This window comes from Rhodnius prolixus, unplaced genomic scaffold (genome assembly GCF_049639745.1).
Source record: "Rhodnius prolixus isolate KJV_2025 unplaced genomic scaffold, Rpr scaffold_1, whole genome shotgun sequence".
Classification (NCBI taxonomy): domain Eukaryota; kingdom Metazoa; phylum Arthropoda; class Insecta; order Hemiptera; family Reduviidae; genus Rhodnius; species Rhodnius prolixus.
In genome coordinates this window covers 43,947,040-43,972,605 of record NW_027411581.1, presented here as the reverse complement: position 1 = coordinate 43,972,605, position 25,566 = coordinate 43,947,040, and the positions used below count along the sequence as shown (strand labels likewise).

Sequence of the window (25,566 nt, the reverse complement as noted above, 5' to 3'; positions counted from 1 at the left end):
GCTCTTGACCACTAGACCAACACCCGCCCCTTAAAAGTTAAAATTTTGTATCTTATTTAGATGTCACTGACAGCACAGATAATAAACTTTAGGACAAAATCAGCCAAACCGGAAATGCTATTGTAGATTTATTTTCTGTTTTTAAGATTTTTACCAAAAAAAATGGCTATTACGAGTTTTTGAACTTTGTACACAATTCGTTTGTTACTTCTCCTAAGAATTTCTAAAACTTTACTATTTTCTGGGAATATTTAGCTTGTAGGAAGGGTGTATTGTAATCTGATAAAATCTCAAAAAGATGCTCGTGTCGATTGGTGCAAACAAATGCTTAAGAAATACAATGTGGCGGTGCTTCAAAAGACGTGTATAAGTTTGTAACAGGTGACAAATCATGGATATATGCGTATGAGCTGGAAACTAAACAGCAGTCGACTGTAAGGGTGTTTCAAGATGAACCAAATCCAACAGAAGTTGTTCGCGCTCGAAGCACTTCGAAAAAATGGTCGTCTGTTTTTTCGGTAAAACTGGTCATGTGGCAACAGTACCTTTAGAGGAACGTAGAACGGTCAATTCTGAATGGTACACAACCGTTTGTTTGCCGGAAGTCTTCGATGAAATAAGGAAAACAAACAAGCGCCGTTGGATCATTCTTCATTAAGACAATGCCAGTTGCCACACATCTCGTCTAACAATCGACTATTTGTACACTCAAAAAATCAAATTAATGGGTCATCCACCGTACAGTCCTGATTTGGCACCAAATGACTTCTTTTTGTTTCCGAACGTCAAGAATAAATTACGTGGACAACGATTTTCGTCGGCAGAAGAAGCCGTTGATGCATTCAAAAAACCATGTTTTGGAGGTGTCTCAAGCGGAATGGAAAAAATGCTGTGACAAGTGGTTTGAACGCATGCAGAAGTGTATAGATCATAAAGGAGAATATTTTGAAAAACAATAAAGTCATTTTCAATGATAAATTACTGTTATTTTATTATTAGGCTCAAAATATAAATAGTGCCTCTCGTAGAGCCTTTAAAGCGAACATGTTTAATATTGAAATCAAACCAATTTTTTTAACACAAATTCTGAGTTTTTTTTATCTGCGTTAAGATCAAGTCATCTCGCTAGATATTTTTATATAACTCCATATATGTAAGAGTACATGTCGCGTTTAAATTAAGAGCTATTATGTTTCCCCAGAACAATCAAAAAAACAATTAGATAATCACAGAATTTTTAGGTTATAATTACTAAGTAACACGAAAAGACTATAGTCATCTTTATTAATAAAACTATATCAATTAAAGACAAACTGGAGAATTAAAATTAAATTATACTAACATGCATTTCCGATTTCAATCAATGCGTGCATTTGGTTCAGTCATACAACAGCCTGACAACTGCATTAATATTTATATGTGTATATTTGTGGATACACGTCATGTTTTATAGTTGTGTTAATTAGTTTTAATTGAAAACCAAAAAAAATAGTTAAATTTAGTGTTTTAGAACAATAGAATTATTAGAAAACATTAACTCGATTTGCCCCACCTACTCTCAGTACTTTAGAAGGTGTTTATAATATACATAACGGGGCACACAACTGTGTTAGATACAATCAGTGACGAAGAAGGGGTCGGAAGCACGGAAGGTGGCTAAGAGTGGGGGTATATGCTTTAGAAAGTCCCTCTATTAAACCCCAGAGGTTTTGGTTGTATTAGTTTGCCGTTGTTTCAACCGTGTGGCCACCTGTTCCAGAGATGTGACCTTAGTAGCGTGTTCACACTAGAACACAGCCAATATTCAACCACTACAGAGAACAATTACTGGATATTTTCTTTTTTGTTAATTTTTACCCAAATAAATCTATGGAAAAGATGTGTTCTACTCAAGCCTTGCGAGTATAAGAAGAGCAGTGTGCCTGTAGTGGTGGTTGTTCGCCCCAAACTGCTGGTGGTTTGTTCTAATAGCTGAACCTAGTGGATCACCATATGGTAGACGGTCCATAGCAGCACTTACTTTCCTTTTAAACAAAAACCACTAGTTGAGTTTGTGTGAGTAAGTGGTTTTGGTAGGAGATCTGTTGTGTGTTTGGATGCTGGAGAGGTAGTTCCAGTAGCAGTTTCTCCAGATGTAGTAGGTGTAGAAATTAGAATATAATAACCTGAACTATAGTTAAGGAAGATGAGGTTCTTTTTTCTTTTTTTTCAGGTCATATGATAGTAATATTTGTGTGCCTTCAGGGTGCACTAAAGAGGAGTTTTGTGTAGAGAAAAGATTTTGTATATAATATCTCTGTCTGTGTGTGTAAAAATAGAAAAATCTGTTGAAGAGGTTTATAGAACGTAAGTTTGTGAGGGTAAAGGAGAGAGAGACATGTGATGCTATCTCCTTCCTAAGAGTTGAACAAAAAAGGCAAAGCTTTGCCCTCGGTCAACTTCTATCTTCTTCCCTCACAATCTGTCTGTACATTGCTGTTCCGCTCTTCTCTCCTCAAGAGATCTCTGTGTAAGTTTGAACAAAAAAAAAAAAGTGGTTGAGACCACGTCGTCCCAGACAGCGCGTCGCCTTCAGGTGTTAGTGTGCCCGTGTAGGTGTATGGCCACGACTATATACTAGCACACATAGACCGAGGTACCTGCCTTTACAACTTTACCATCCTTCCACATGTTCTCCATTTCTTCTATAACCTAACCTACAATCTATCTTATACAGAAAATTCTACTACAAAATTATTTATATTTGTATAAATATTCCTCAGGTTGTTACACATTACTTCTACAACTACAACATTAACTTAACAGTTGTTACATTAATTATTTAAAAAAATAAAAAGAACTACCTACCTAAAGATCACCTGATTATCTATGGCTAAAATTTTCGAAATCATTAAATATATTTTGTACACCCTGAATTTTCTAAACCTAGATAATTTTACTAAAACCATCCACTAAACCGACATGAAACTTAATCAAAGTCATTGATTAACATTGAATTCTAGGTTAGCGAGGAATCGGTCAAATAAAAAAACAAACTCGTCTCTTTGCCAACGTTTCGACAAATATACAGGGTGTCCCAAGCTATATGGATAACGACTTTTTCTCGGAAACTAGGATAGCTAGAAAGAAACTAAAAAATACGTGTTCCCTTAGTTTTTTGTAAGGAATCCAAATTTACTTTGTAAATTTTTTTCGGTGCTTCCAGAAGCGAGATACAGACATCAACTTCATTTTTTCAAATGGGAAGGTGCGGTTTTTATTTCAGAAATAGATTCCTCTATTTTTTTAAAGAAAAATTTACTTGAACGGTTTTTTTCTGTGAGCGATATTTTAGAAGTTATGAATGAAAACATGATTCTTATAAGAAATATCAAAATGATAATATTATAAAGGTTTTTTGATTGAATAAGAAGAAAAGTACTATTTTATTATAAATTTTACTCCTCATTAATATTACAGATCATGCTCGAAATGGCCTCCACCACTAGAGATGCATAGACATGCTCTTTCCTGCCAATTGCCCCTTACTGCCAAAGAAATAGATTCGGCTTTAACCGACTTACACGTATCTATTATTCTCTGCTTTAGTTCATCTAAAATTGCAATTCCGGCTTGATTCTGGTACACCTAGATTTAGAAATGCTTTTAGGTAAGTAGAAATAAGGAAAGAAAGAAAAAAGTTATGAATAATTACCTTCTTTTTCAGGTATCCCCAAAGAAATCATTGATAAAATCCATGATATGGTGATGGATGACAGAAGAGTGAAGGTGTGTGAGATTGCTAGTGCTGTGGGCATCTCGAATGAACGGGTACATAATATTTTGCATCAACATTTGGATATGACAAAGCTATCCGCAAGATGGGTGCCGCGATTGCTCACGCTTGACCAAAAACGAAATCGTGTGAAGTGTTGCAAGGACGGTTTGCAGCTGTTCCAGAAGAATCCGCAGGACTTTAAGCGTCGTTTCGTCACTGTGCATGAAACATGGATACATCAATACACTCCTGAGACCAAAGAACAATCTAAACAATTGGTTACCACTACTATTTGTTCCCCAATATGAAGAAATGGCTGGCGGGAAAAAGATTTTATTCAAACGAGGAGGTGATTGCAGAAACGAATGGCTATTTTTCAGACTTGGACAAATCCTATTATTCGGAAGGGATCAACAAACTAGAGCAGCGTTGGACGAAGTGTATAAGCCTAAAAGGAGACTATGTTGAAAAATAAAAAAGGTTTACCCCAAAAAATTAAGTAGTTTTTATTTTTGCACGGACTTTTCAAACGACCCTCGTAGCTTGGGACACCCTGTATTGTCCTCTTCAGGGCCTGGATATTACAAATACACAAATACAAACAATTCAGTAATACAGGAAATCAGTAAAAAAAACAGTAATATAAAAATAAAAATACAATAAAAAAAAAATAAATAAATAAAATACAATACAATAAATTCTTTATAATTATTGAGCCACGTAAGTTTATTGTATTTTTATTTTTATATTACTGTTTTTTTTCTGATTTTCTGTATTACTGAATTGTTTGTATTTGTGTATTTGTAATATCCAGGCCCTGAAGAGGACAATATATTTGTCGAAACGTTGGCAAAGAGACGAGTTTTTTTTTTTTTATTTGACCGATTCCTCGCTAACCTAGAATTCTAAGTTTAACAATTTTCGGTAACAATATTCATCATTGATTAACATTTATTTAATTTCTTAAAGAAGTTGATAGAAAAATCGTTAAAGAGAGTGTAAAAAACAAAAAGCAAAAACAGTTTATTGTAATTTTTAGTTTAGAATTTCTTTCTAGCTCAAAATAATAATTTTAATTTTCCTTTATGATACATAAGGTAGAGGAGCCTGTATTATTTCATTGAAATGAAGACTTGAAAGAGAAGGCCTTCTTCGCATTCCAGAAGTGTTCTTAATTGAAGTTTTATTGGCAAAGGTTACGAGATCTATTTACGCAGGCGCAGAGAGAGGTTTAATAAAAATCATAAGAGCCATTTCAAAATTAGAAAAAAATATCGATCCTACAAATTATTACAAGTTACAATGGAATCTTTGCTAGCGATCAATGACGAAACTAAACTGAACCGCATATAAATATTTTTTGATTATTTAAATTCTGAATTAAATATTGATAAACTAAGATTTTTTTTTACTCGATAATTTTCGTAATTACGAGGGTCGTTTGAAAAGTGCGTGCAAAAATAAAAACTACTTAATTTTTTGGAGTAAACCTTTTTTATTTTTCAACATAGTCTCCTTTTAGGTTTATACACTTCGTCCAACGCTGCTCTAGTTTGTTGATCCCTTCCGAATAATAGGATTTGTCCAAGTCTGAAAAATAGCCATTCGTTTCTGCAATCACCTCCTCGTTTGAATAAAATCTTTTTCCCGCCAGTCATTTCTTCATATTGGGGAACAAATAGTAGTCCGAGGGAGCCAAGTCTGGAGAATAGGGGGGATGTGAAACGAGTTGGAACCCTATTTCCATTAATTTTGCGACCACAACTGCTGAGGTGTGAGCTGGTGCGTTGTCGTGATGGAAAAGGACTTTTTTGTGGGCCAATCGTGGGCGTTCTTCTTGCAGCTCGGTTTTCAAACGGTCCAATAACGATGAATAATATGCACCTGTAATAGTTTTACCCTTTTCCAGATAGTCGATGAGGATTATTCCTTGCGAATCCCAAAAGACAGTCGCCATAATCTTCCCGGCCGAAGGAACGGTCTTCGCCTTTTTTGGCGTAGATTCCCCCTTGGTAACCCATTGTTTAGATTGTTTTTTGGTCTCAGGAGTGTAGTGATGTATCCATGTTTCATCCACAGTGACGAAACGACGCTTAAAGTCCTGCGGATTCTTCTGGAACAGCTGCAAACCGTCCTTGCAACACTTCACACGATTTCGTTTTTGGTCAAGCGTGAGCAATCGCGGCACCCATCTTGCGGATAGCTTTGTCATGTCCAAATGTTGATGCAAAATATTATGTACCCGTTCATTCGAGATGCCCACAGCACTAGCAATCTCACGCACCTTCACTCTTCTGTCATCCATCACCATATCATGGATTTTATCAATGATTTCTGGAGTAGTAACCTCAACAGGGCGTCCAGAACGTTCAGCGTCACTTGTGCCCATATGGCCACTCCGAAAATTTTGAAACCACTTATAAACTGTTCTAATCGAAGGAGCAGAGTCACCATAATGTTTATCAAGCTTCTCTTTAGTCTCCTGAGGCGTTTTGCCTTTCATAAAGTAGTGTTTAATCAACACACGAAATTCTTTTTCGTCCATTTTTTGGAAATTACTCGACTTCCTCGTTTCAAACGAATGCCAAACACAAAGAAATAGACCGATCTGGTTGAAACTGGGTGCGTGTTCTTCCAAGAGATGCTACTAACGAAACATAACCTAGATACGCGCCAGACTGCACGGACTTTTCAAACGACCCTCGTACAATGCTTCTCTATTTTTCATGAGCATAAATAACTTCAACATAAGAACAACATGATGATCTACGGATGCATAAAAGTTTATAAACTTTTCCAATTTTGTGCAAAAACATATTCATTTTTGTTTTATGATTCGAACTTTTGTTTATTTTTGTCTTGTTTTCTGTTCAGACTAAACTGTGAACTATGTTAAAATAATGTTTTGACTAACTCTTGCTGAAACACCAAGTCTTTATAAGAAACAAATAACAATACAAGTATTACTGGTTGATGATATATTTTGATGGCCAAACAACAGTCTGAACTCCAGGTGGATTCGCAATAAAAAAATAAAATAAAGTTTCAGTTCTTTATGACTGTTTCTCTTTTTGTGATATTTCGTTCATTTTGTTTATAATATCTTGGAGGTGCGAATATGTAAGCATCTGGTCTCAGCCATCTTGATCTTGTATTAGCTTCCTATTTTTCATTCTTCTTAAGCATGTTGACGTTTATTTTCAAAAATAGTATGGAAATTATTTTTTAGTCAATTTGGAACAGCGTCCGCGTTTCTGCAAATGTAAAATTAATAGTTATTAATAGTATTACTATTCTTTTTGCGCATATTTTAAATATTTATTCTCTTTTGGCACCATTTCTTGCCGTCAGAGCTTCCAGAGAGACTGAACTGATACAGACGAAAATAATGTAAACGCACGAAAAGACAAGAAGAACCGAAAGGAAACTGTGTCAATCATCGAAAGAAGGAGCTGGGGCAATATGATTGGAAGAAGGGTTACAAGTTGCTAAGTTTATTAATGTTCTGTTTTATCAATTAATCTTAAACTAAATGATTTTTTGTAGTGTTATAAAACAACAATAATTATACTAAAAGCATAAGTCTTAACATTCGTTTATGTGAAGAATAATTTACTTATATTTACTGATTGTTACAATTACAGCGCCTTCTAAACAAAAAGTGATTAATACGATGAATTTGATATACCGTGCCCGACCGAAGGATATGAATCAAATCCAGGGCAATAGATTGGGAATCGAACCCAATGCAAACCAAAGCTTGGACGTCCGCACCTCTAACACTTCGGTCATCGTGGCGCCTACGAGAGTAGAATCATTTTGCAGCAGAATGGATTAGCTGAGTGGTTAGTGTACTGTATTCCCATTAGTGGAGATTAGTTCAAATCCAGCCCTTAGATTTTCTCTTCCTAGAAACTTCTTACATCTCCCAGTACGGTGATGGACAATGTTTTTTGTAACGACAGAATTTTGTTCGGAGGCCGGCAGTTACACTGAAAAAAAGCTTCGGGCGCCTCTGACTTTAGATGTTGACGCGCCTTAAATTAAAAAAAAAAAAACTGTGACTCTGGGATTAACTCTACCCCTCTGAGTCACCCGTGAGCTTTGAGATATTTGTAATTAAATTAAAGTAATATTTGTTGTGGTTTGTTAAGCACTATCTAATGTATTGTTTAGTTACTGCTTTGATTTTTTGATTTTTGTGGGCTTGAAAAATCTAGCAAAATGATCTAATTCTACTGTTGGCTTCAACGGCTTAAACAGTCAAAATATTGGTGGAAATAAGCCAGCCTTACATTTTTATGTATATGTACATTTGTCTTCATTTAATTAAATCTCAGTAAAACCTCTACCTGCTCCAACCTTGTGGTATTTCTTCTAAAGAAACAATATTTAAGAACGATACAAACGTTATAACTTACGTAGATAAACGGAATGATTCCGTTATTCCGTTATTACTTGAATAATTTAAACAACAAATGTGGTAAATTTGGACACAAACTTGTTTAATGGTTATGGTAAGAGGTTGTTGTCCCCAGCGTACGTATGTACATGCGTACATCAGATATAATGAAGGAAGACTGTTGGGAAGGCTAACGTAGTGAGTGTGTAGAGGACACAAAACAAGTACTTCGTGATTACACATGCATCTGCTCACTTATAACCTGCGCTGTCCACTAGATTATTGCCTCAGAATGTGAGCATGTTTTAGGGAGCAATAGATGTGTGAGGGCACATCCTCACCGAGGATTACCGTCATCCCCTCCTCTCTACACCTACACCTTACACATTGAGCTTTCCTCCCGCCGTTGCATCACTTGTATGTACGCACCTTCCACTCTAACGCCCAGAGAGCCTGCAAAGGAACAAAGAGCACTTGTTGCATACTTCTTTCCAATAATCCTAGAGTTGCCTTATGAGTTGTGACACGCACATGTGTGCAGCTTCAGTTGCTCCTACTACTCTGTGTACCCCACATATACATAGTACACCACCCTCCTTTGCTCTACGAACACGTGTGCTCTCGCGTGACGCTTACAATAGAACCTGCGTACAACATGTGAAATGAATATTTTGCGAAACATTAACACTAGTATATCTTTCATTTGTTTTTCCTTTTTGTTTAGGTTCTTTTCCATGTATAGTACTTCTTATTTTTTATGTTTTCTTTCGTTTTGAATAAAATTATTATGTTAGAATTTTCTGTTATTTAACTTTGTACTTACAGGAAATACTGACCCAATACTAATGCTCAAAATAGTGATAGAACACCTTTTTAAATAGATTTTCTGTTTTTTAATAAAACTGAACGTATATTTCCAACCCATTTATCTATTTTATCGATAACTAGTTCTGAGATCCTAATAATTCAAACCGCTGTTACAACAATTCTCGAAGTACTCACTTTTTTACCTTTATTATGGCCTACCAATTCTTAACATATATAGCTCTATCCCTAATTAATCGAGGGTTACCGCAACCTCCATTCGTTTCTATAAGTACTTCATAGGGTCAGGTGTTGGTTTAGTGGTCACGAACGTTGATTTGTAAGTGGGTGATCCCCTCTTCAAATCCCGGGTAATTTTTATTTATTAAAAAAAGATAAAAAATTAGTAGGAATAGTGTGTTTCTGTCTCCGTCTAACACCTCCTAATCGGTAGTAGGACGTTAAGCAACGTCTGAAAAAATGGGCGAATATAGTATAACAGATAAAGGCTAATAAGACTACAGTAACAAATTGCAAGTATTTTAAAACAAAGTGCATACTGCATATTTTGATTTGAATCTTGAATTTGGGAGCATCGTGGTTTAAGCTAAACGATCAGATACTCAGAGAACTGGAAGCACCAACATTCAAAGACTTCATAGACAAGACAACATGCACATTTCTAGGTAACCCACATTCTAATAGTACCACCAACTTGGACTATAAAACTGACCAATGACGACTAAAACCTGAACTGCGACAGAAATTACTACAAAATTATCAATAATTCAACTAGTTGAGTGCATATGTACATTTCCTATTATGGTTTTTGGTTTATTTCGACCGATGTTGATGGATGATTTTTTGGGAATATCGAGGTGCGGTCATCAGGGAGCTACGAGTATATCATCATAACTGTTTATGATCTACATTAAACTTCACAAACTTTTTTATAATACCCTGAAGAAGGTAGTAAAAATTACCGAAACGTTGGTATAAAGCAAAAAAGTTGTATTTATTGATGACCGGACCTCGAAATTCCCAAAGAATCATTTCCTATTATGTTTTGAGGTAGAAATACTGAGGAGTAGGTAAAGATGTTCATAAAGAATTTTTTGGCGTTAAGTAAGTGTTTTGATGAGCGAGGATTTGCTCAATTATTTGTTACAAAAGAATCAATGAAAGATTTGCAAAAATCTTAAAGTTAAAGGATGCCCAAAATATTGCATAAGCATTTTAAGCGAAATGATTAATGTTATTGTTACCGGAAGCCCAAGTTCTATAACCTTAGTAGAGATGGATGAAAAGCCAAATCCATTGCGACCTGAATGTCTATGTTTCCTAAAATTCAGTGTACTTAGAAGGATAGTGAAATGTCTGAATTTGAAAGAGAGTGGAGGATGATGAGCCAGTGCTGTTACCTACCGGCCACTTTGGGTAAATAAAAGTGATTAGCCTTGATGTATGTATTTAGTTGGCATGCGTTTTTGAAAGATTTTTGAGAACGTCTAGAAAAAATCGGAAAATACTATAAAAATACAGAGTATTGTTGCATTTTTGGATCACGGATACGCACTAAAAAAAACTTCTTGTCAGATGGAAAAATCCATATGACTTTTCTATTTTGAGATTACAGCGATTTGGCATTTTGGAGATTTTTTGTTCAAAATCACTCATTAAAACTGTGAACTGGAAGTAATTTTTTCGACATTTTTCACAGAGAATTCCACATAATGTACCAAGAGAATGTGAAAGAAACAAAAATAAAAGTAAGTTGGATCTTAATGTCAAGGAATGGATGTGCTGGCAATAAACGTAAACGTAACCTTTTCAAAGTGGTAAGGTTCCACCAACTCGCTTTTAAGAAAGGAATCCAGGTTATATAATATATTAGAATGCTAATGTAACGATCACTACTATTCTAAAATTGAGCAAACTATTTTACCTTCAAAATCTTTGTTTATAACCCGAAAATTGTGCAATATAGCACCAAGAACCCTAACCCAGAGGAAAAAGTTGTTATTAGAAGTAGTATGCACGCAAATATTTGCAAAAATCAAGGTATACTCGTATATCTTTCTTGAGTTGAATACGAAACCGATCTAGATTTATGAAACTAATTTGGGTTTCCCAGAATCCTGCAACATTCAGGAAATTCGATTCTTTCAATCTAAAGTCCTTCTTTATACATTTCAGAACTCTGGGTGTAGGAATCTAAAATGCAACTATAATAATAATACAAAAATAATATATGCATTTGCGTCTATAATTTAGTGCTAGTTCTTGAGATTTATAATGAAGGATATTTTATGCCAAATAGGTTGAATGAAGCATTTTAAAACAAACTCACTCCTTAAGATCCTTAAGCTTCATTGTCCAACGTATCAAAGCGGCAGAAAAATCGGCTTCTTTCGATCGTAAGTTAGCTTAAGAACATTTCAATTAGCCTTGATTAAGTACACTTTTACAGGGTATGGTTTTTGCTTAATAAATGACAGCATATTACAGTCCCAGAAATTAGGGTATTGCTCAACTTATCTCTTAATACAAGTCTTTTCAATTTTTATGATTTGTGGTGTAGAATGGCATTTTTATATGAGGATGCTAGATGGTTCTGGTGGTGTAGAAGTTACAACTTCAACCAAATTGACAAAAATTTGCAAACATATTATGCAGTATCAAAATGCATTTATGTTTATTCATTTATTTATTTCAGCCTCATCTACTTTACTCAGCTACAAATTTACATATTTGCAGTGTTATAAAAACATGAAAAAGTAAAACAATAGTTTATGGCCGGCATTACAGTTACAATTAATGTTAGCAATAATAATAAAAAAGAATACAGTGGTCTATTTATGAAATCTAATAAGGTGTATTAAAATTTAATTTTTGTAAGGATATAAGTAGAATATTAAATATTCATAGTTATTAAAATAATTTTTTTTATTTAATTTGTTAATTTTTCAACTGTGTCTAGTACAATAGGCAAAAGTGATGAGAGATAAGGGATGGCGCAAATACACATGCACGCATATATATGTGTGTACATACATACACGCGCACATGCATGTGCGTCAAGGGCGTGATTGGAGAGGACGACGACCATCCAGTGATGGAAGCCTTTAGTTCGCCAGATTTGGCAAGCTTACGCAGCGACCATCCTAGGAGGTCGGCGTTAAATGTTGAGATGATCGCGTGGCCACCGCTACTTTAGTCTGCGCTGTGGATTTGAAGGAAGTGTTGTAGTAGACATGTTGTGGATCACAGGGTTGTAATGGCTGTGTAGATTTGAGTGGAGTTTTGTGTATCGAGATTGGGCTATTTCAGTGACGAGAGGAATATTTAGATCAGAGTGTATAGTATGATTGGAGACGTAGAAGGGAGCGTTAACTATTGTTCTCAGAATTTTAGACTGTAAGGTTTGAAGTCGGTTGATGTTCGATTTTTTGGAGTGGTATATAGTGTTCTTTTGTTCGTCAGGGTCAGTAAAGTAATAATTAATTTAATAATCACTAATAATATAAGAACAATAATGAGCTAAATTTGATAAAGTTTAGCTAAATAGACAAAGCATAATTGACAAGTTTCATTGACTTTAAACTTGTGTCTGGGTTCTACAGAAGCTTGAAAACTGCAGCGGCGCTGATTGGCAACCACTGTATTGCGCACGCTCAAAATGCAGGTTGTAACAAGTACTTGAAGCCCCAAACCTGCTACCACTTGGTTTGACTACTGCATTGGAAAGAAAAAAACTACTTTATTTCGCTGCAGTTTGCTGTATCAAAGCAAATAAATTTAATGTGAGATTAACTTCATTGCAATTTAATTTTTTTTTGTGCGGATTATTTATTCTTTTTTAGCAAGGGAGTCCAGTTTCAAGGTCTCGCAACGCTACTGCTTAAGACAAACTATCACTTATATGACTTTTAATTTTTTTTCACGAACAGGCCTTCGAAAATTTGGATAATTCTTTTGCGAATTAAGGATGATAGTATAGAGGTAGAAGAGTGTGACGGGCCTGAAGAGTGGACGAGTATTGGTGAGACTGCGGAGGAGAGCATTGACCCGCGCTGACTTGTCCAGGACGGCCGCGCGTATGGGCACTCACTACACAAGTATAAAAATAGACAGGACCGTACCCTCTACCCAACCATCCGACACTGGCTGGTGTATTATAATTTATACTGTGACAAGGGGTGGCTAAGTGTGGAGACTTGAACACGTTGAGCTTCCTTAATGGCGAATGGAAAAGGTTGAGAAGTGAGCTGGTGTTAGTATGATTGTCTATTGGAGGAGGAGGAGGATGATGTACTGGGGTATGAGCGAACAGCCGGGAATCGTACGTACGGCCAACAAGTAGTGGAGAAAGAGAACGTTTGTAGGCGTTTACACACACCAAAAAAAAAAAAAAAAAAAATAGAAAAAGAAATTGTATATAAGCATGAAGGTGGGCGCGTGTGTATGACAGCTAGCTGTGCTGATGAACACGTGGCCCCAGTTGTGACGTAGTAGTCTCCCAAATCATACACACTATACTACCAACTGGCCAAGGACACTTTTACACACACTATCCCCTCCCCACAGCTATACTACAAGTGTTTGTGCGTGCGCGTCTGAGTGTTGCCTACTGCACTACACATTACACTACTGTAAGCTTCTAATGTTATTATTGCTACTACTACTATTTCTAACGTAACGTACCAAACAAATCAACACTTTCAACATTATCGACCAGTTGTTTACTATTCTATACATCGATAAGATACCGGAATCAAATATCTAAGCATTATCTATTAACTACTTTATTATCCTAACAATACTGGTACAATAAAATCTACTGCTAAGTGCATGTTACATTACGGTTACTATCTGCATTGATCTTTGCTAAATCTTTTTTCTTTTATTTAAAGAAAAATGCGTTAAGAATTATTACTAATGCAAATGAAACCTCATCCAAGACTTCGTTAAGCAATAAAAAATTTTATTTTCATAATTTAATATGTTTGGAATTTATTATTATTATTATCATCTATGGAGCGTCAACATCTGAAGTGACAAGCGATCGGAGCCTTTTTTCAGTGCGCTGTCGCCCTTATGGAAAATGTTCTCTCATTACAGAGAATACTTTTAGAAAAGCGTATAGCAAAAACAATATATGTGGAAGTCACATTCTCTATACTGTACTGATGATGAATGAATAATCGAAATCAGGCATAAACCAACGTGATGATCCAGTATTTCAGGCTCAACTAAATTTATATTTGTAGGTAAATCCTTTTTTTTTCTTCTTTTTTTTGCCTTTTTTTTGTCATTGGCTTCCGCCATACATCGTCTAGGTGCTTATCACTAGAATATCACTCACTCTCCATTCTTACTTATAAATACATTCGCTTCACACATTCATCCCTCTACTATATATAACTATTTACATAAACTACAGCTAATGGATGGATCAGTACTCTATATTCCTGCCATCCTTATAGCTTAACCGAAATTAAAATCACGTAATCCTTCTCTAATTATTTTCTTGCATTCATTCTAATCGGCTGTAACTTTTAAATACACTCATATTTCTTTACTAGCTCTGCTACAGATTTAAGCACATAGATGTTGCTGGAGAATATAATGTCTTCGTAGCGAAATGGTGCATCTAAATACCTGTATATATCGTCAAACATTCGTTTCCTTTCCACCACATAACGTGGACATATCATTATTACATGTTTGAAATCCTCCTCCTCATTGCAATCTACGCAGAGAGGAGAGGACCTTTTGTTGATCCTGAGAAGATAAGATCCGCACACCGCGTGGCTCGCTCTTGCAAGCTAAATACTTGTCTCGCAGTTATGAGCGCAAACTTAGCACCGATTTCCGCACATACCCTATTTAATTCTCGTATTAAACATTAAACAAAATCTAAGGCCTAGACCGGGAATCGAACCCAATACCAACAATACATATTAGCTTTGCAGGTGTCGTCTCTAACCCGCTCGGCTACCGTTACACCTGAAAAATTCTGTGTAGCGGTACTTTTGCTACCCCGATTTTCCCCAAAACCTTATTGTGGTTTCCTGTAATAGCTACTAATCGATACAACAAATTTTCACTATTTGTGATTTTTGCTTTTTTTTTAGTTATGGCGGACACAGGACTAATTTGTTAAAACCGATCGATGTCGATTACTGGGGATTTGGCTTCACATCCGTTAATGTTGAATAACTGTTGGTTTAAATGATCAGTTGAAGAAGGCATTGACTCCAAAAGCGGAAGAAAAACAATTAAAAGAAAACAAAACAAAACAAAAATTATTAAGTTAATGACCCAGACAGAGTACCAGCATAAAAACGACGAATTAATTGTGTAAATCAACAATTCAGTTTCCAAAGTAGATACTATGCAAAACGCCTTGTAGAATATGACAATTAATTAAAACGGAAATCTAATTTGTTAACATTTTATGCAGATAAGAGGATGAGGGTCAAACGGTGAGAAATGAAGATAGAAAATATTTAGGTATAATAATATAATGAGAAGAATATATATCTAATTAAGGGACAAAGAATATCGTGATGAACTAGTTGACGCAGATTGACCAGTTTAGCCAACTTCCGCAACAAAAGAAAATTACTCTCATTCACACAACCACTTTTGGACTTTGATGTTGCTGAGGAGTGTGCGGAACAAGATTTTCATGGAGTCAAAAAAGGTGTTTCGAAGCTTTGTGTAATAAGTCTGCTAGCAAAACTGAGAGACAAAGCCCTGCAGTTGGCAGCTAAAAACATTTGTAGAGCCATCACAAAATGGAAGTTGTTGCCATTCTCTAGTAGTTTATTCGATTAGCTGGGACGTTGCACGCGACTGTCTGTCACGCTTAAAACATGGCGTAAATTCACTATCTCCTTTACGCAGGATAAATATGAAGTCAGATGCGATAAAGAAAGAAATCAACTTTTTTTTATTGTCCACAACTTTAAGAAATCCTTTAAGAGATCCTGGATCAGTGCGATCAAGCAGAACTAAATCTAAATCTAAATCCCCCAGAACTTCGCCAACATCCTTCCGAAGAACGATCCTTGTTTCTCGAAACCTTTTCTCAGCTTAAAAAAAAAAAAGTATGCCTTCTTGTATTTGACGTAAGCTTTCGACAGTTTGTGACATCAGGGCTGTTGTGTAAACTAAAGCAATACCTTCTCTCCAAAGTCTTTAGTCCAACATGACGGATGACCACTTAGGAGTTTGAAGTGGCACTGAATATACATCCAACTTATCCCACACCAGCTTGCCGCAAGGAAGCCTTGTTGTATCCTGTTTTGGTCGCCAACCTTGCTCATTTAAATTTAACTCGCAGTATTTAACCAGTTACCATGTTGAAAAAATGACAGAATGTTAAAGTTTAATTGAAGTATGCAATCAATATCAATGTGAAGTTTTAATTCGTCAGCGTAGGCGCTGAAGATTACATTTTATTTATTTTAGAAACGAATAAGTAAATAGAAAAGGCTGAAAATAGAATAATTCTGAAATTTAACTTTTTTCTACTTAAAATAAAATTCCAAATTACCCAAAACATCATCCAAAAGGCTACTTACTATCGGGGGATCGCCTGGTACCCCGGAGAATCCGTTCTTGACACAAACACCCCTGTGCCATTCATCCCTCAGCACGGAGTTTCACATCTTGGATTGGGGGTGTCTTCCAAAGCTGTCCCCGGGGACACCACCCTGGATAACGAGTGGCTCCCTCCCTTAGCCATCCGGGATTTCTATTGACATCCACGTCTAGATCCGCCGAGTTCAGTTATCAAGCAAGGCCACCTCTTGCAGGATGTTGTATAACTTAATGTTACGCTAGGACGGTCTTGGTGAATAGAAGGTGAAGCCTTAACTATTCTCCCTGACGGAATGGAGGCCCGAAGGCTCCATAAACCCCCTCTTAAAGGTCGTTTTTAAGAGAAATTTACGCAACAACAAAAAACAAATGGTCTTAATTTGTAATCGTAGTTTCAACTACCAACTTCACTTTTCAATGATAAAATTTAAACTTTACTCTCTACATTAAAAAAAATAAATTATGTTCATTTTATTATAGTATAATAAGTAATAATAATGATAATTTTTATTACAGAAACTGTTGATAAAATTAAATTCGTTTGTAAAATGTTAGTTAAAACCTAATGTATTGCTTTACATATTATTAAACCACAAAGCAGGAACAAAAGAGTTACTAAAAATAAGTGTAAGGGAGACAGGATAAGTATCCTTGGGACACCTGCATTAAGTGTCCTTAAATATCGTCATTATTTGTACAAACCGAACGCTGTAATCTGAGCGCTAATACAGGGCACTCCGACATGCTCTACACAGATATAGATGCTGTTTATACTAAGTTTTTTTCCCTCATTCTTTCAACCATTAGACGTCGGCTTTTTTTATATATATAAAAAATAATCTGTCCTACTTCAAAAGGAGATATGAAAGAAGAGGTTTATATTGACAATAGAAATATGTCTATAAAAATATAGGACCAGATATATATGTATGGATAATATCAAGTTGTCTGACAATCTGTAACATGATATCAATATGCAGCGTTCTTTAGACCTGCACTTCTTTACGAGTACTCGCCCAACGAGCAAGCAGCCTTCATTTCTCATTACGACATTTCAAGTGAAATTACAGTGTGTCTCATTATCATTATTTTGACTGATAACTCATCACTTATATCGTAAGAACTTAAATATGATATTCCTTATTGTAAGTAATTGACTTAAAAATACATTTTTACATAGGATGAAAAATTATGAATATAAATCAGGGCCTTTTCAGCTTGTAATGTTTGTTTATTCATTTATTTTATACATTTATTCAATTTTTTTTTTGGGGTTTCCTTTGATTAAAAAGATTAGAAGAGTATTATAAATAAAACAAAATTCTGAAAGGAGCGTATTTTGAAAGAATCATAACGTAGAAACTGACAATTAAGAGATAATAAGTAGCAGCACAGTTTGTTAAACTGCCCTTGCAATGACAGGAAAGATCCGACTAAACTGAATGTTTATGTCATGACAGAATACAGACCTACTTCGAGTCACTTACATCAATAAAAGAAAGGATGCAGTTTCTACTGAGGATACTACTACATCAAGAATCAAGAAAGGAATGCATCAAGAAGGAGTGCCAGTTCTTAGAGGTTAAAAGACAGAAAAAACATCTTTTCTAGTTTGCCATTTTTGAGCTTCAAAGCAACTCAACTTCACCAGTCAAGTACCTTAAAATCTTTTCAATTATGTCTAATTTAATTTCACGACGCTACCTAAATTAACACTAATTTACTTAAAAGTTGTGGTCATTTAAATTTAGGTACATAATTGGAATTTCTTATTTATATTTCTGGCCGTACGATCTGAATTCTCTCTGTTCATTACGGTGCTTCCAATTCATCTATAATTATGATTAGTAAATTAAGCTATTTGGTTCAGTTAGCAATTGCTTGGTTCGCGTAAAATAACATGCTGACCAATAGTTTTAACTAAGATTACTAATTGATTAAAATTTTTCGCAGGCATCAATTACCTATCCCTAATTATTTTACATGCCGTGAATTTGGCTTGAGGCTTTTCTGAACTCTTTTTCAATACGTTCGGCGTTCTGTTCTTGCCTTCTAAAGACAGAAAATCCTAAAATTGGCTATGATGCCCATGTAATATTTTTTCTGCAGAGTTCACTTATTAGAGTCGGTAATCCTGTAAGTAAGAGGCTTTTCGGTTCCAATCCTCATCGCAGCGAAGAACTATTGAAGCCAATTTAGGCTGCAGCCGTAAATGTGTCCCTGTTGCCGAAAGATCACTAAAAATGATTAATGGCCAAGTTATTCTCTTCAAGCTTTATCCAGAATTTGCTAAATTATTTTCTATTGGATTTGATAATAGTGACGTAATACATACTACCCGAATAAAATTATAAAAGTCTTCAATAACACTTAACCAAGTTACAGATAAGTACTGACAAGAAGGCTGTTAAAAAGTTACCTTCAGCAGTTTTGTAAGTCACTCTCACTTCTTTTTGCTGTAAGTGTTTAGAAAAGGCAAGAAGTGTGTGAAGCATTGATGTTTTTCTCTCTTCAGAAACATCCAGCATCTGACACATCATGTAGCAAAGACTTCTCTAACATTGCCTACGTCTTTATAACTGTATCAAATTACCCAGTTACGTTTAGGCAGCAAAGAAAAATCTTTTGTGTATATATATATATTTTACTTTACTGTATAAAAAGTTTCTCGTTTTTGTACAGATTTTAGAGTTGTTCGCGGTTTCTACGTGTTCGATATTTCACCATTCTCGTAGATGTAGCGTACTGCCGCAACAAGCGGTAATGTTACAATAACTCCTTGCTCTACCACATTACAGCACATAGAGTACGTTTTAGATGTTTGCACGCCAATACTGTCTTCTGCTGCCATTTTCAACAACGGCCAATATTTCTTAAAAGAAATTCATTAAGAAAAAAAAAAATTATATGACACTTTTTTTCACAAGCGCAATGCCAACCATGTCACTTTGTTCGTCGCGCACGTCCAGATGATACCGGACACAATGTATTCATTGTGAAGATGATTTCCTAATTACTACATAAGAACCAAACTATCTTTCTAAAGTAAAATCACACCATATATTTTGGCCTCCACTTTTAAAATCTCTGCGACTGTATCTGGTGGCCTGGAGTCTCTGCTATCTCTTTGATCTCCTTAATTGATCGTACTAGTCTTAGCCAATTAAAATTCTAGGAGCTTTTACTAGATAAAGCTGTACTAGTTTCGTTCTCACTTCTTGGAGAAATGGGTTGATTATTGTCCAACAGTAAGTTTGTGACTTCCTCGCTAGCATGACAGCCAACGTATTTTCTCGGTCGCCAACAGGCCAACGGCCACAGAAAGATTCCTTATCATTTTTGCCACTAAACTGTGATGACGAACCTCTACTTCATAATTTTCAAACCGATAACAGATGAGTTCAATTACTTTGCATTTTGCATCGAACAAATCGCTACAGTGAATTACTTACAAATTAATTTTTTTTTTTGTCATTATTTTGTAATTCATCTTAGAAACTTCACACAACGAAAATGAATAAATCTTCCTCCATAATAAAGCTTCATTTTTGTTTAAATCACGTGTGACCCTTTAGAAAAAAATAAAATAAAAAAAGAATACCATAAATGTCTTATTTCCATGATAAAAGTGTGTTTAAACTACGTGGCATATGCCCTGTGGATGTTACGAGGTTCGTTTGGACCACTTGACTATAACCATGTATGTATATTTATGTACAGATATAAGAGATGTAGAACCTGGAAGGAGGACGGTAGTAAACGTGCATTGCCTTCTGGATTGTTTAGAACATATAAGAAATGTTAATAATAATATGAGGGACAGAGATTGGGATCGTTGTGCTGTTAATGAGTCAGTGTGTTAATGCTTATCAGCAGGGGTCCTTCTAGAGGTAGCCTGCTTGTTTAGCACTTGTCACCACCACTACAGCGCATATCAACGGTCGCCACTCCATACAAGCGTCTGCCTTCTTAGTGTTTACATTAAACAAGTCAAAGAATAAAAAAAAAAAAAAAGAAACTGTTCACATAAAAATATCCAGGCGGATGTAGGAGCTATCTTATGTAGGTAGCCTCAATTAAATTGTATTTTTCATTTACAAGCTGATTACCAAGTTGTGCTGATGTTTCTCGCTGATTCTCTCTGCCATCCAGTGCTGGAAACTGCTAGTAAACTACTCTTCAACAATCCGATGGACCAATCTGCCAGAAATGAACAGAACTTGTCGATCGGTCAGTTCCGGCAGAACGAGAGCACGCTGTGGCGGATAAAATCAACATTACTGAAGTGTGAAGTAGCTCTTGATGTCCGAAGGATCATTGGAAGTATTTCAATCTTTCAATCCTCTGATTACCAAACTAAAGAATTCAAGAATAATCAATTAATTTATAGAAACAAAATTTTAACCGAAGACTTATAGTGTGTGATTGATAAACTTTATAAAAATGTTAATTCCTTAGGCTTGTCTGAGAAATATTTAGAAAAGAAATGCTCCAATCAGATTCTTAAGAATATCACAGCTTCGTCTAACAAAGCTTACATTTGCCATCTTTCCTTGTAATGGTAGCAAATATGTGTTTTACAGCAATAACATAATAATTAATCTCTGCTGAGATTTTCTTTCGCATTACTTAATTCATTTTTTTTTTCAAGGCTCCATTTTAAAGAATTAGGCGAGCTTTACTTGACAAAATAAACAAATACTTAGGTACCTCATGCTGACAAGCACCCAGTAACCAATTATTAATTACATCCTTATCACAAGTATGTGGTATCCTATAATTATGTTTCAACTTTACTGAAAATTAAAAATTTTATTTAGAAGAATAATCTAAGCATACGTTAGTATTTACATAATTGCGATGAGTAATATTATTTTTAATAATTAAGGTAATCGTCGCAATTGATTTTGAATATTACAAATTAATTTGATATTGCTGTTTATTATATTGACTTACTAGACTTAAAAGACAAGCAATGACAAATCGTGTGAAACTGCTTTACAATCGTATGAGTTCTACAGGTTGATTTGTAATCAACGTGAAGATTGATTTAGGAACTTGTGCTGAAGGGTTCAGCCTAACCTACAAACTTTCAGATTGTACAGTCATTCCAAGTTAACGCTCCTTTCTACAAGACTAACCTCACTCTTCACAACATACTCAACATCCCCTTTATAGACCAACTCGCCAAGACTAAATACCAAAAATTCCATGCTGCTCTACTTGTTCTAATCTTTTAGTACAGTAGTCTATCGGCTATTCTTACATTCCTGACAATCCGACCGTCGACTGAACCGCCAGTGTTGCTCCGCGACTTCCTTAGAGACTGAAGAACATCGTCATCATCGATTTCCTGTGGCGAGTGCTGCCGCTGGGTAGTTTCTATCCTCTTGTTCATGAAGCAAATATGTTCAGTTTATATTTTGGTTTTTCCACTGTTTATAGAGATTTTAATTTAAATTGATTCATGGCAAACCTTCAAGCATACGACTTTACAGACGTGACAAACTTTGCTCATCATAACGGCCGCAACAAGTATTGCATTCAAGCATTGCTTTCTTTAATGCACAAGTAAGTTTGAATTATTTATGCTTTTCTTTAATTTGCTGTTAAAACTCTCAGTTAAATGGATAAATCGCCTAAAAGCTTGTAATAAATTGATAAGTAAAATAAAAACATCATATTATTTGATATAGTAACGAATAGATGATAAAATCATTTTTTGTAAAAACTGTAAAGGTAACCTTTATGTCGTAGACCTCGCGCAGTCCTCTATTTTTACTCTATTGCAGAGAGAAAAAAACCATTAACCGAGTTTGGTCTATCAGTTAGACACAATGAAATCAAGTAATTTTTATGCCAGAAGTTAGCAATTTAAGAAGTATTATTTGTTATTAAGGTTGTTGTTGAGATTTATTTTGCTGTTAAGCTCGTAAGGTTGTCTCATGAAACGGACAAACTCCTTTCCTAATGAATAGGACACCTTGCTCACATTAGCTGTATCCAGTGCAAAACACATGGTATTGTTCTGCAAGGCAATTACTCCAAGCAAGCAGTATCTTATATCCAGTGCATTTTATTAATATTCGACGAAATTATTATTATATTATTTCTTAAACGTTTCATATCGTTGAAAATATCCTTCGCTTTTATACGCTCAAAGTTGATATAACCGCCGAAATGCAATGGCAGTTCATATAGAGCTGCGTTGAAGTTAACTTTTTAGCTTCTATCCAGTGAAACAGAAGTTACTGTGACTGTTGTATGCAATTTCAAAACTGCATACGGGTCAATAACCCTTCTCCCCATCAGTAGAACAACTGAACCGCACTATGCCACACTATGAGGAAATCCGCTTCTTCAGAGGAATCTGAACAATTAATACGATTTGAAAACAGTTTTTCCTTGAGAATGCTATTATTTTCTTCTCCGTTCTCATTTCGTGAATCGGTAAAGGTCCACAAGATCACTTCTTTTGCTTTATAATCCCTTTATTGAAAAAAAATATAACTCAAGAAATCAGGTTGAAACATTAATTTTGAAGTATTACCAATTTCAGGCATTAAATGGGAAATTTGACTTGATTAAAAATGAAATCTAGATTCAATCTGCAGCATTGGAAATGTGCAAACAAAATGTGCAATTCGGAACCTTTACGCTAACCATCAAGATCCTTCCTTTTGTGACTTAGGCTGGAAACATAGTGGAGCGGCGAGCAAAGCGGCGATGATAGCGAAGAGCAAAGCGGCGAAATCAAACACAAGTAAACATATGGGACCGCGCATAGTGGCGAGCAAAGCGAAGATAGAGCAACTCTATCTATTTCTAGTGTTTGTTTTCGCCGCTTTGCTCTTCGCTATCATCGCCGCTTTGCCCGCCGCTCCACTATGTTTCCAGCCTTATACAGGTAGAAAGCTGGTGCCTCTTGATTTTTACAGGTGATTTAAAATATCCATCAATATCGTTAAAGTATAGATGTATTAAGAAAAGTTTTGTCAATTTAAGGCGAATTCAAGTCATGAGTAAAAATATTTAAAACATTGCATTGCAAGTATTGGGTCAATATTCAGAATACGCAAGGAACAAAGACCGTTTAGGTCTCTAGGATCTGTAAAAAGAGGAAGGCAAGATAATTGACCATAATGGCTGGTACGTGGCTCAGTCTAGAAATAATAATTCCAGCATCATCTCGAGACTTTCACTCGTCAAGTTTGGACAAAGCTCTCACCTCAGTCTCCATGTTTAACAAACACTGTCTTGCTATTTTTGTTTTTTGTTTTTAGTAGAGAGTGACAATAAATAGGTATAGAAATTATAAAGTTAAAATTAGAATTAAGCATCTGCAAAATTATATAACTTATAATCCGTATATGATCGTTAACTAGAATAGAATACTTACAGAAAACAGAATTAAGTGAGATGGAATACTCGATCCTTGACATTCATCAGTCAGCATCATGAAAGATAATTAAAGCTTTTTACATCCGTGTACAGCACAGATCCAAATAAGAAATCAACATATCTATACTTACCGTGAAGTTAGTGAAAACTTATCAATTTTTAAAAACAGCTGTGTTTAGTTGGTTCTAGGCGAAGAGAGGACGCTCGAGGGATAAGAAAGCTAGAACAGGCCGGTGTCAAATGTTAGAAGACACACAAACAATCACATGTGATATAGAGAGCGCACTTACTACATGCACGGCTTCCAAAATAACTGCGCTAGTAAACATATTCTAGAAACAGCTTGCATTTGTTTTTATACAGAACTGACCTTTCACAGCCGTCATTATCACTCTAAAACCTGTGACATATGTACAAACATATGTTCTAAAATAGGCCACTTGAATTTCTTTTATATATATATGTATATAATTCCTTTCTTACAAAAAAACAAAAACAAAAATGAGAAGAATATAATTAAGACTTAACCCCTACTACACTTTGAATATATCATGTAACGTAAACAGAAGTAGTTTGTATAATTCTTGAAATGTTACGGAATATCATAATAAAAACCATGTGCTATAACTATCAAATTGATGCTATTTTTGTCATAGTTAGGAACTGAGAAACATATGTTTTCTTTCCTTTTTAATAACCGCCTGTAGATTCTTTTAGAAATATGAATTTAGAACCAATAGGGAAAGGATTAGCTTATTAGATTCCACGTGGAGGCCCCGGGTTCGAATCTAACTGCTGGCCCTTAGATTTTCTCTTCCTAGAAGCTTCTTACAGCTCGCTGTCTGGTGATGGACAGTGTGGTCTGTTACGAGAGAATACTTTCCGAAGACAGGCAGTGCATTGAAAAAATCTACGGGCGCCAATAACCGTTGACGTGCCTTAGTTCACTATATAAATAAATAATTAGAGCCAATATTTGACCATATTTTTACATATTTCTTGCCTTAGTTAAATATTATCCGCAACAGAGTGTGGTAATTGGTAAACGTGCAACCAATGCGGTACGCGAAAAGTTGCAATTGCATTCGCAATAGTAATGCTATTTTCGAGAATTGAACCACATACTGCCTTTCTTGTTGATCCCAGGCAGCTATTTTGCTCTTTGGAAGTAAAAAAACTAGAATGGGAATGAAATGAAATGAAAGGGACTCTTACACTATATTAGACTACTGGCCGTGAATCGGCTTCAATAAATTCCAGGCCGTTGCAGTGTTCAAGGCAAGCTGCTAGAAATGATCAGCCAGGTCGTCTGCACAGTCACAAGGCATCGAACAATATACGAGGGGGTACCCAAAAATAACCGGAATTGCGTTACCGCGCATGGAGCTTATGTAGTGCGCATTTCTGCCGCTAGACGTGTATAGCGCAATTCCTTGCCAGTTCAGTCCTGCCTGTGTTGTCTGCCTGGCTTGTTCTGTTCATCTGCAGTGATTGTTTTTACCAGCGCTGTTTTGTTCTTTTTTCGTTTTTTATGATGGCAAGTTTAAGTGAACAACGTGCAGCTCTGAAATTTTGTTTTCTACTCGGCAAA

General features: G+C 35.5%; 2 long non-coding RNA genes across 2 annotated transcripts; one reads left to right on the top strand and one right to left on the bottom strand.

Moving 5' to 3' along the window:
• Positions 1-6,464: 6,464 nt before the first annotated feature.
• LOC141460229 (uncharacterized) lies at positions 6,465-24,398 on the bottom strand. The gene is made up of 3 exons (XR_012461803.1): positions 23,974-24,398; positions 20,684-20,930; positions 6,465-7,011 (listed from the first exon to the last, which is right to left on the bottom strand). It is a non-coding gene; the product is annotated as an uncharacterized lncRNA (long non-coding RNA).
• LOC141460234 (uncharacterized) lies at positions 7,040-16,107 on the top strand. The gene is made up of 2 exons (XR_012461804.1): positions 7,040-7,602; positions 15,101-16,107. It is a non-coding gene; the product is annotated as an uncharacterized lncRNA (long non-coding RNA).
• Positions 24,399-25,566: the final 1,168 nt, after the last annotated feature.